Source organism: Ranitomeya imitator, chromosome 1, assembly GCF_032444005.1.
Source record: "Ranitomeya imitator isolate aRanImi1 chromosome 1, aRanImi1.pri, whole genome shotgun sequence".
Taxonomy (NCBI): Eukaryota; Metazoa; Chordata; class Amphibia; order Anura; family Dendrobatidae; genus Ranitomeya; species Ranitomeya imitator.
Genome location: NC_091282.1, coordinates 1,035,895,607 through 1,035,908,047, shown reverse-complemented (window position 1 = coordinate 1,035,908,047; position 12,441 = coordinate 1,035,895,607).

Genomic DNA, 12,441 nt, shown 5'->3' with positions numbered 1-12,441 from the left:
TTGCCTCTAGTTTTAGAGCAATAATCAGAGCCGAAGTACAAGACTCTGTTAAAGCAGCCCTTAAGAAAAAGGGTAGTAAGCACCCTGAACCAGTTTCGGGTTCTGAGGTATCTCCTTCTGATGAGGAAGGTCAGGAGGAACCGTTATCTCCCTGCTCCTCTTCTCCTAAGTCCTCTGGCTCCTCTTCTGATAGTGATGTTGGGGGCCGTCCGTGCTTTCTTACTGAGAACACGGACAAGCTAGTAAAAGCCGTTAGAGCTTCAATGGGCCTTAAAGATGAGAAAGCGGCCAAATCCCTGGAGGACATAATGTTTGGGGGTTTAGAGGAAAAGAAAAAACGCACCTTCCCAGTCAATTCCAGAATAAAAGCCCTTATAGAAAAAGAGTGGAGGAAACCAGAAAAATCGGGTAATCTTCCCTCGGCTTCTAAAAGACGTTACCCCTTTGAGGAGAAAGATTCAGAGACTTGGGATAAGGTTCCGAAAATCGATGGTGCGGTGGCTAGATCGTCTAAAAAATTATCCCTTCCCTTAGAAGATTCTGGCGTATTAAGGGATCCTTTAGATAAAAAAGCGGATGGGTTCCTAAGACACACCTGGGAAGCAACCGCAGGGGGCCTGAAACCAGCAATCGCGGGAACCTGTGTCTCTCGCTCCCTTATAGTCTGGCTGCAGCAGATAGAGGAGCAACTGAAGTCTAAAGCCCCGAGAGATGAAATTCTAACCAATGTAACTTTGGCTAAAGGTGCAGCTGCCTTCGTAGCGGATTCCTCTGCAGACTCTGTAAGACTGGCAGCTAGGGCTGCAAGTTTATCCAATGCAGCTAGACGTGCTCTCTGGTTGAAGGGATGCCCAGGGGATCTACCTTCAAAAAATAGACTTTGTTCTATACCATGTGACGGCCATTTCCTCTTCGGTCAAAAATTGGAAGACATTTTAGAGAAAGCAGGAGATAGGAAAAAGGGATTCCCTCGTTTTCCTGTGGACTTTAGAAGGCCTTATTTTCGGAGGGGCAAATTTAGTAGAGGCCGCCCCCCGGGAGATAGAAGGAATTGGGACTCCAGAGACAGAAGGGGATCTGGATACATGTTTAAAGGTCCCTCAACATCGGCGAAAAAGCCCTCCCAATGACGCCAGGCCAGTGGGGGGAAGGCTTTCATCTTTTCTCCCAGCCTGGGTAGACAACTCCCCCAGTCATTGGACTCTAAAGGTCATCGAACACGGCCTAAGAATAGATTTTGTTTTTCCACCGCGACAAACTTTTGTTTTAACGCCCCAAAGAAAGACTCCAGAGGAGCAGCTAGCCTTGGAGGCAGAGGTACTGGAGCTCGTATCAAAACGGGTTCTTGTGGAGGTCCCGGGGGAAGAGCAGGGAAAAGGTTTTTACTCTCCTCTTTTTCTCATACGAAAACCAGACGGGTCCCTGAGAACTATTATCAATTTAAAAAATCTAAATCGGTCAATAGTAAACTGCTCCATCAAAATGGAGTCAGTAAATACGGCCATAAAACTCTTATTCCCAGGTTGCTTCATGGCAGCCATAGACCTGAAGGACGCCTATTACCACGTCCCAATTCATCAAGACCACCAAAAATACCTAAGGGTGGCGGTTTATGTACAAGGCTGTCTCAGGCACTATCAGTATGCTGCCCTGCCATTCGGCCTATCAATAGCACCGAGAATTTTTACAAAATTAATGTCAGAGGTCATGTCCTTCCTCCGCTCTCAGAATGTAGTTATAGTTCCGTATCTGGACGACTTCCTCATAATAGGGAACTCATCAACACATTGCCAAACACAAATAGAACAAGTCATATCAACGCTACAGCGGTTGGGGTGGAAAATAAATCTTGCCAAGTCAAGGTTGACGCCGGAGCTAGTGCAATCTTTTCTGGGTTTAGTCCTGGATTCCAGGCGTCAGCTTTGTCTTTTGCCAGAAAACAAGCTGATCAAAATTCAAAATCTTGTAGAGTCAGCAATTCATCACCCCGCAATGACATTGAGAAGGGCAATGTCCCTGTTGGGATCTCTGACGTCCTGTATACCCGCAGTAAGATGGGCACAGTTCCATCTAAGACAATTACAATGGGAGGTCCTGTCAGCGCAGAGGTGGTTAAAAGGGCATTTAGAGGGAAAGCTACGCCTTTCATTAGAGGTAACAGATTCCCTAAAATGGTGGACCATAAGAGACCATTTGACATCAGGGGTCCAGTGGATAACTCCAATAGACCAGGTCATCACCACAGATGCAAGCGGTTCAGGATGGGGAGCTCACTTGGGGACACTCTCAGTTCAGGGATCTTGGTCCCATTTAGAATCACAACAAGCGTCAAACCTAAGAGAGTTATGGGCTGTAGAAAAAGCTGTAAAACATTTCCTTCCCATTCTCCAGGGTCATCATACCAGGGTCATGTCGGACAATCACGCAGTAGTGGCATATATCAACCACCAAGGGGGGACGAGATCCCCTTCCCTGATGAAGTCAGCATCTGTCCTCCTACAACTAGCGGAGCGCCACCTACTATCCCTCTCGGCTCTCCATATAAAAGGGGTCGAGAATATAAAGGCAGACTACCTAAGTCACAAAACACTGAGGCAAGGAGAGTGGTCTTTGAATCCCTGGGTGTTTCAACAGATAGTGCAGGCTTGGGGCTTACCTGTGATAGATTTATTTGCCACCCTAAGCAACAGGAAGGTAGAGAGCTTCTGTTCACTAGATCCAAGAGAAAAACCCTTCGCGGTAGATGCTCTCCAAATACAATGGAATTTCAGCCTCGCATATGTGTTTCCACCAATAGCGATGATTCCGACGGTAGTAAGAAAAATCAGAATGGAGCAGGTGAGAGTAATTTTAATTGCTCCATTCTGGCCAAAAAGACCTTGGTTCTCCCTCCTGAGACAAATGTCAGTGACCGATCCATGGATCCTGCCAGAAATTCCGGACCTGCTTACTCAGGGTCCAATATGCCACTCTCAAGTGAAGGGCTTCCATCTTGCAGCCTGGAATTTGAGAGGGCATTACTGAGTAGGCAGGGGTTTTCACCAGGGTTAGTTTCCACCTTGTTAAAAAGTAGAAAGCCAGTAACATCAAGGATATATGGCAGAACATGGAAAAGGTTTCTGGAATTTTCGGGGCAACCTGTGGGGGACAGGGCTCCTGTGGGTACTATTTTAGAATTCCTACAGGCGGGGTTGCAACTAGGGTTAGCAACTAATACGCTCAAGGTGCAAGTGTCGGCATTAGGAGCCTTGTATAATTGTAATCTGGCCTCCAATAGATGGGTGTCCCGCTTTATAAAATCATGTAGTAGGTCTAGACCAGTGGTAATTCAGAGGGTTCCTCCATGGGATTTGAATCTGGTGTTAGAGGCTCTGACTGGTGATCCATTTGAACCCTTGCAGGAGTCATCAATAAAAATACTTACTCTTAAGACTGTACTTCTGGTAGCATTGACATCAGCCCGTAGGGTGAGTGACTTGCAAGCCCTGTCTATCTCCCCTCCTTACACGCAGATATTTGATGACAGAGTAGTGCTCAGACCGGATCCGGCATATCTGCCGAAAGTAGTACTTAAATTCCATAGGAGTCAAGAAATTGTGTTGCCCTCTTTCTGTAATAATCCTAAGAACCCAGGGGAAGAGAAATTTCATACGCTTGACGTAAGAAGAGCTATTTTACAGTATATATCTCTGACTAGTCAGTGGAGGAAGGATCAATCACTATTTATAGCTTTCCAGAGTAGCAGGAAGGGATATGGGGTATCCAAGGGTACTATTGCCAGGTGGATTAGGGAGGCCATTTCCTTATCCTATGTTTCTCGTGGTGCCCCAATCCCTGAAGGCATCAAGGCTCACTCCACCAGAGCCGTGGCTACTTCCTGGGCAGAAAAAGCAGAGGTATCGATTGATCAAATCTGTAAGGCCGCTACTTGGTCCTCACCGTCTACCTTCTTTAGACACTACCGGCTAGATCTATCCTCCTCAACTGACCTTACCTTTGGTAGAAGGGTGCTGCAAGCGGTGGTCCCTCCCTAAGGTGTTCCTTTCTCCAAAAATCTCTCAGGTGTGCTGTCATGGGAGATGGGAAAACACCAAGGTTACTTACTGGTAGCCGGTTTTTCCGGAGCCCATGACAGCACCTGTATATTCCCTCCCTTCTTTTGTCACCCTTTGGTGCGCACTTTTAGTTGGGTGTTTTTTGTTATTATTATAATGTGGTGATGGATTACCATGTGTACTAACCAAGGAGGCCTCTCATGCTCTGAAAACCAACTGAAGCGAGGGAGAGGTACCGCCCTTTTGTTTCGGTAGGTTTCCTGTCCCGACTGGGCGGATCCCTCTCTCAGGTGTGCTGTCATGGGCTCCGGAAAAACCGGCTACCAGTAAGTAACCTTGGTGTTTTCCACCTGAAAAAATTTAAATCATCACCAAGAACATAATTTAATGGCCCTAAACACAGGTGCCACACACCAATCTATGCAGTAGAGTCCCTACTTGTGTTGGTGCACTTCGGATTGATGAGCAACATGTCTGATCTACTGACTTTTAACACCACAGAGCGTGTGCTTTACAACTGGGTACTTTCCCAGCGTTTTGGCCAGCCATACCCAGTTATTGTCGATCCGAGGAGGCGGAGACGGATGTGGGTACGTCCACTTATAAAGCAACAGATCAATAAAGGCCATTTCAGCCGTCTGTATGCTGCTCAGGTCAAATCCGGACAAGTTCTTCAACTATTGTCAGATGAGGATTCAAACCTTTGATATTTTGTTGGATATTTTGCGACCAGGGATCACGAAGAAGGACACCAGGATGCGCAAATCTATTTCAGCAGAGGAGCGCCTTATCCTTACCTTACGGTATGTCTAAATAATCTTTGTCCAAAATTATTTAACACTTTAATGTTGTTCCCCCTTATTCAAAGTAGCTAATTAAATGTTTAGGTAACTTCAACATCATTTGGCCTTCTTAGATAATATTTAATTTTGTCAAAGATGAAAGCCATCGCATGTCCTTAATGATTTAATAAGCATGCCATTTTTTTTAAACATTTTTGTTGTTGCAAATATAACACTGTATTGTGTTCACTTTATATTTTTAAAGAATACTCTGTTTTCTTTTAGCTTCCTTGCCACTGGCCTATCATATGCGGCACTGCATTTAGAGTTTCTACTGGGCAAATCTACAATTTCTGGTATTGTGCGGGATACATGCACGGAAATCTGGAGAAGACTCCATCAAGAGGTGATGCCAGAACCCAAAATGGCAGACTGGTTAAATATTGCTCAAGGATTTCAGGACACCTGCCAGTTTCCGCACTGTATTGGGGCACTTGACGGAAAGCACATCCGTGTGCGTAAGCCGCCAGGTTCAGGGACCCAATTCTATAATTATAAACAGTTTTTCTCTGTAGTGCTGTTGGCCCTAGTCGACAGCAACTACAGGTTTATAATTGTAGACATTGGGGCCTATGGGAGAACTGGAGACTCTAGAGTCTTCAGTTCTTCCATTATGGGTCGGCGGCTGCGCAACAATGAATTGGATCTCCCACCCCCAAGTCACATACCAGGTGCTAATTTGGATGCGGTGCCTTACATGATGGTAGCAGATGAGGCGTTTCAATTATCAAGGAACGTCATGAGGCCCTATCCACGAAGAGGCCTGGACTACCGGCGCAGAATTTTTAATTTGCGTCTTTCCCGTGCCCGCCGTCTGGTCGAGTGTTCATTTGACATTCTCAGTGCAAAATGGCGGGTACTTCAGTCAGCAATCCAACTGAGTGTAGGCAATGTAAATGGCGTGATAAAAGCATGTGTTATTCTTCACAACTTTACAAGATACCATGATTGCCCATCATCTGCTTCCAATGAAATTGATTCTGCAAATACTGTCTTGACAACTACACGTGTTCTTCCTTCACGTCGTCAGCCCTCAGGCCTTAAAGTTCGTGATGTTTTAACAAATTATTTTGTGTCACCAGAGGGATCGACTGTTTGGCAAGACAATGCTGTTTTGCAGTAAAGTTAAGTTAGATTGTAAGTTAATAAATACCATAATTTTCCGGATTCTATTGTGCATTATGTATCTCAACCAGAAATTAGCTAAGTGTGTTAAGTTGACAAATCATGTATGTAGTTTGACCAATACATAACACTCCGATTTTCAAACAAATTTTTACTGCTCATACTATATATATATATATATATATATATATATATATTCTCAAAACATATTATCAGCATATGTAATTAGAGCCATATGAACAAGACAGATTTACATGCCAAGGTAAAAAAAAACTTAGGCCATACAACAGCCAAAATGACAGGCCAAAAAATTTTAAACAAAATTACAGGTTCTGGTAGGTTGGGGGTGGTGATGTTGATGGCGGGTGTCCAGCATGTGCGGAACTTTGCCTGGGTGGTTGACCAACCAGACTGTCAACCTGTGTTAGTGTTGATCTAAATTGAGGTTGTTGTGGCAAGTTTCGATCATGTGTATGACTTAACACTTGATGTTGAGGGTAGAAGGGCATCAAGTCCTGGGTACCGGCTTGACCCATTTGGTCAGACCCCCCAATATGGCCATGTCGAGCAGACACATGTTGGGACCAGCCTCCAAACATGTGTCTGTTCAAGTGGTCATATTGGGCAGTTGCAGGATACTCATAAATTGCCCTGTTTTGTGGTTGTTGGGTGCCTTGGGCATGCTGATGTTGTTGAGCTATAGGTTGCGGGGGTGGTGCTGCGACAGTTTGTGATTGGTCCTGTGGAAGGTCTTGCACCGCCAGAAGGTTGGTAGCTGACATTTGCCACCGTTCCAGATAATTAAAAACATCAGTGGGGTTGTTTGGGGTGTGGCTGCATCTATCAATATTTGGATACAACCTCTGGTCCGCAGCCTGAGCGAGCGTGGAATGGGCCGTAAATAGCGGGCAAGACTGCGGAAGTATGCTTCCTCCCCATCGTCATGGACAGCTCTGGACAAATAGTCCAACACCCCTGTATCCACTTGCCTCCTGGTGCCAATGTTCGAAGCCACCCTTCTGCGCCGACCACGGTTTGGTCTGGTTTTAGGCTGTGGTGATGTATCCAGAGCCAAGGTTGGACTGCTGCTCTGGGCTCCTTCCTCCACCTCTGGATTTGCCTCCTGTGTGGCAGAAGACGCTGCTGCTGGTTGTGGTGGTGGTTGGTTGCTGCCTGTTGTTTGCCCAGATGGTCCAGCCATTTCTGCCTCTTCACCAACAGGGTCAATTGGTCCCATAATTCGGGTCTATCATGGACCAGAGCAATCAGCATCTCAAAATTTATATGCCTGGCCATGCTGCTACACAGTGCACTCCGTGGAGGCGTGCTTCCTGGTTTGCAATCCAGCGTGGGCCAGAAATTAGCATGCCAAAGCTTCCTGATAATGGATGATTCAATTTCCTGTCACCTGGAGAAGTCTTCCGTTTTTCTCGCAATGCACACGCATGGTCCATATGTAATCAGATTTTTTCTCGCACCCATAGACTTGCATTGGCGATTCTCGGCCGAGATACGCTGACAATCGCAGCATGCTGCGATTTCACTCGGATCCTGAATACGGCCGAGAAAATATCGGATGATGGGAGCTGCCCCATAGATTAACATTGGGACGAGTGCTATGCGATTTTTTTAGCGCATTGCACTCATCCGTATTACGGTCTAGTGTGACCCCGGCCTTATCATTACTATATGGCTACATTTTCTTCACAGCATCACCCTGACTGTGCCTGTCGCCTTGCTTTCACACATCGCCACGACAGGATGGAGAAGACAGCATCTGAGGAGGGGAATGGGGTCTGTATGCAAAGTCTGGATCAGAAAAGGCCATCAATCCACAGAAATGTTTCCTGGATTTCTGTGGAGCAGACGGTCCATCCATGTGTATAAAAGACAGTGCTCTATGTACATACAATCCCTGGCTGCTCCGCGCACCAAACAGGGTGCCCCCCATAGACTTGCACACTGCTCTCCTCAAATACTCTGTGCTGCTGTCACCCTGTTCCCTCCACCATATATCTCCAAGAATCCTTGCTGCCTGCCATCCTCAGTGACCGTCTACTTGTCAGTATAACTCTGCAGTCACCAACAAAATGGCTGCTCACTGGGTTCCTGAATATCATCCTCTTATCCCTTAGCAAACACCCAGAAGGGATGGACTCCGCCCATAATTACTGCAGTGCTGTAATGTGAGCTATTTGTACACTAGGTTTTTGTGAAATTTCAGCAGCTGCTCCCCCTAGTGTTTAAAAGTGGAAATTCCAAAACTTTTCAAATTATTTTTCATATTTTACTAAATTATAAACAAATGCTAATATTTTTTAAGAAAATGTAAACATTAATTCTTTACATTTTTTCAATTGCGGTAAAAAAAATTTCTTTTATGGCACCTTCCCTTTAACTTTACAATAGTTTGTAGCTTCTAGTGTGTTATAGAGGCCTGATCCAGAGCCCGCAAAAAAAGTCTTCTGTTCCTAGTGTCATACAGTATTAGACCTGACTTTCAAATAGTTTTCAGCATCTAGTGTGTAATAGAGGCCTTATCCAGAGGCCACCAAAGAATTCTTGTGTTCCTAATGTTTTACATTAGGGGACATCTGACTTTCAGATTGTTTGTAGCATATCTTCTTTGTCATATAGGCCTCATCCACACGCAAACAGTTCTTTCTTCTGTGACTAGCGATACAGCACAGTAAATTTCACCTTGTAATTTACTGTCGCTGAAATTCAGCTGTTTGCTAATACTGTGCTCCTACCACACTATCTGAACAATATGACTTGGGAAAACTCGAGGCTGTGGTGGAAGGGGAATTAGGCTTGCTGTTCAAGGTGTACGTGGAGTAGGTGGTAATGTTTATGAAAGCACTAGTGACCAACGTCACGTCCTATGAAAAGACAACTGACAACGTCTGTTACTCGATGGGCTACTCCACTACCGTTCTTTGGCAGATGCGCAGCGGTATGCCTTGTTGATGAGACCCAGAAAGAGCATGTGCTTGAGTGGATGTCAAGTGCAGCTTCAAGTGGCCTCTCCTCCTCTTCCTCCACCTAAATATCACATGCAGTAAGGTCCAAAGAGGTGGCACCCAAATTCCCCTTGCTTCCTCCCACGTCCCAACTCTCCAACCGTACAACTGACTGTACAGAACCACAGATGGGTGAGTCTGAAGAGCTCTTCACACATTCTATGAAATGGTCATCAGAAGTGTACTCAAATTTTCACAGAGTCAAGAACAGGAAATCTGTACAAATGCCCAAATTTTTTTTAGCTTGGATCTGGGACAGGACGACGTAGGGTTCAAACAGGATCCTGACCCTCATCATCAGATGTTAACCCCAGGGGGGTGATCTTAATGAGACTCAGATATCTGAGGCTCATGCACACTATACTGTGGTGTCAGGGCTGGAAGAGGAGGAGCGTAACTCCAAGGGCGAGGATTGTGATAATACAGAGGATGATGATGTTGTGGTGTTAGATCCCAGTTGGCGTGAACATAGAGGCACACAGCTGGGTAGGTCATCTGAGGAGGAAGACGAGAAGGTTACATTGCGCCGTACATCACAGACATGTAGTGATGCAGCCATGACGAGCAATGCATCCTCGGCCACAGCTGGTCTGCAGCTTGCATGGGGGGCAAGGGTTGCCTAGCCTGCGCCTTTTTTGACACTGCAAAGGATGAGCCAACTTACGTAATCTGTCAACGTTGCAAAAAAAATGAGTAGAGGTAAAAAGAGCAATAACTTAACTGTTACATGTATGAACCTTCACATGCGCAATCAACATGCTTTACTGTGAGAGTCCCAAAAATGCAGACCAGCGGACATCAACAACCATCAGCCACCCCATCAATCGCATTTGCTGCTTTTTCCTCCTCATCCCTTACCATGCCAACTACTGAGATGCATGTCTTCAACCACAGAACCTCAGGTTCTTTATCTGCTCCAGTCACGCTGACTGAGAGCCCACCGTCAACTGTAATGGAAGAGGACATGCCTGCTGTTTTTGACCGATCTCAGAGAACGAGCACACCACAACTTTCTCAATCCACCGTAACATCTTCGCCTGCACCTCTATCATGGACCAGCAGTTTATCTGGTTCACCGCACTCCGCCCTTTCTCAGCACTGCAGCCACAGACGTCAATCTTTACTGTTTGGGTTTGCCCATGTCTACACATGACAGGATGCAATGAGACTCTACTGTATACAGCAGTTTTATGTCACTGATCACCCAGGCATGGCACACCAAATAAAATTGGTATGCAGAAAGCGTACACAAGAACTCCACATTTTTGTGTAAATATAGCTTATGCAGAACATATAAGCAACTTGTTTTTAGCTTGAACTAGAATATGCTTGCACGCATATTTAAAATTTCTTTAATGTAATTTGTCTCACACTGTAATATATAGAAGTGAAATTTGCCTGTACAGAGCTAAACATCTCTTTCCAATCTAATCCTTATTAGACTAATCTAATGTCATGTCAGGCCAGCTAGCCTCAGCAAAAAGGATTACCTGAACTAAACATACAGCTCTCTATTTCCACCTTACTGTAATGCTTTTGATACTGTTACTTAAAACCTATAACAATTAATCATTTCAGTACCACAAAATACAAGAACATGTCAGTGCAAACAATTAAGGATTTTCAATTTTAAGAGGAGGTAAGACTGTTTGCAAAAACAACATGAAGATTTCTATCATGCAGGAACACTGTTCACCTGCAGGTGTTACACGATCTGACGACAAAAGGATACATCTACCTGCTTCCATTAAAACTGCTTTAGTGGAATGTGCAACACTCAAAGTCAAAACACACCAATACAGAAGCATCACCTCACACGACCCCTTGCTTCCAGTTGCTACCGTATCACAGAAATCGAAGTAGAAATATAATTAAAGTTGCCGTACAAAAATGTCTGATGGAAGTATAGTCAGTTATTGTGTTCATATTGAGCTCCTTGACCTTCTGAAATAGGAGCCAGCCAAAAAAATTCTGCAATATATTCTCTAAAAGCAATATTTAATTAGGTTTTTCTTTCAGTAATTGTATAATATGGGAAAATCACAGCAATATGTTTCTTCAACCACGGTAGCCAATGACATGACAATCTTAATTACTTAAAAAAAAAAAAACTGTGAAGGAACATTTATTTTTATTTACATCCAAAATTCAGTGCAATTTTTTTTTATGTTACGATATATTTTATAGGACTTGTAAGAGAATCTGTCAGCATAATTTTGTAATGTTAAGACATGACCGTAAAAGTGCAGTTATACTGATTAAATTGATACCTTTGGTGAAGAAATCCACTTTGTGGTTCTTTTTTTTTTTTCCAAACAATTTTATTGGATTTTCAACTAAAATAGGGTAATTATGAGAGGTGGGTAGGGGAGGGGGGGGGGGGGGTAAAGGGAAGGGAAATGAAGAGGGGGGGGGGGGTAAGGGGAAAAATAACATTAACAGTAACAAAAGGATTGGCTAGGGAAGGACGGAGGGGAAAGGGTGGGATATGGAGGTAAGGAAAAGCAAACCCCTCTAGCAATAGGGGAAACAGGCGATTATACAGTCGATTAGTATAAACATATTGAGATAACAAATACTTTGTGCAGTTTCGCTAAAACATAGTAGCTTAGGGTGAAATAACGCAGTAGGCTATTAAAATGGCATAGGTAAAGTTTTGTGTAGGTTCATTGAGTAATCATCTAAAACCATATTGAGTAATCAGTAGGTAGTAGGTAGTAGGATACGAAGGCCTGTTGTGAACTTGATCTTAATGTATGTTATGTGGTAGCTTATGTCCGGAAGCACCCTTTGGTGATCCTGCGACTATGTGGGCGGCAAAAATATCTGGCTCAATATCAAAGCTAATTATTGGGAAGAAGAACTACTGTAACCTGTATAAGGTATTGTAAAAGTAGATGTCAAAGTGTGCAAAATAGAGCTACAATTCAAGCAGGGCCATTGTAGGTTGCAAGAGATTTCAGGCCATGTTGCCTGGAAGTTCCAGAAGGATTTAGGCCATGGTGCTGTAGAAAGGACAAGCCCTCCACTGGGTTTGCGACATGTACAGTTCCGGACAAGAGTTTTATCATAAGGGTAGAGGAAGGAGACCATGAATATACAATGTGAGCCCTCCGGAGCTCTCGTGTAACTGATGAAAAATCTCTTCGTTTTTTCAACGTGTCTTTAGATAAATTTGTGGTTCTTTTTTAATCACCATTGAAGCTTTCTGCTAATTAGGTTTCAGTGCACAGGGGCCGGACCATGCGCTGGGTCTTCACATCCCTGTCTGTGATACTCCAGCCCCTTTGCCTGCCTCTGGTCTGTGAATAACCTTCCTTCTCTTTTTGAAATCTCAGCAGTGACCTCTCACTCAAAGACCATAGGCAGGCAGGGGGCTGAGGAATCACAGACAGG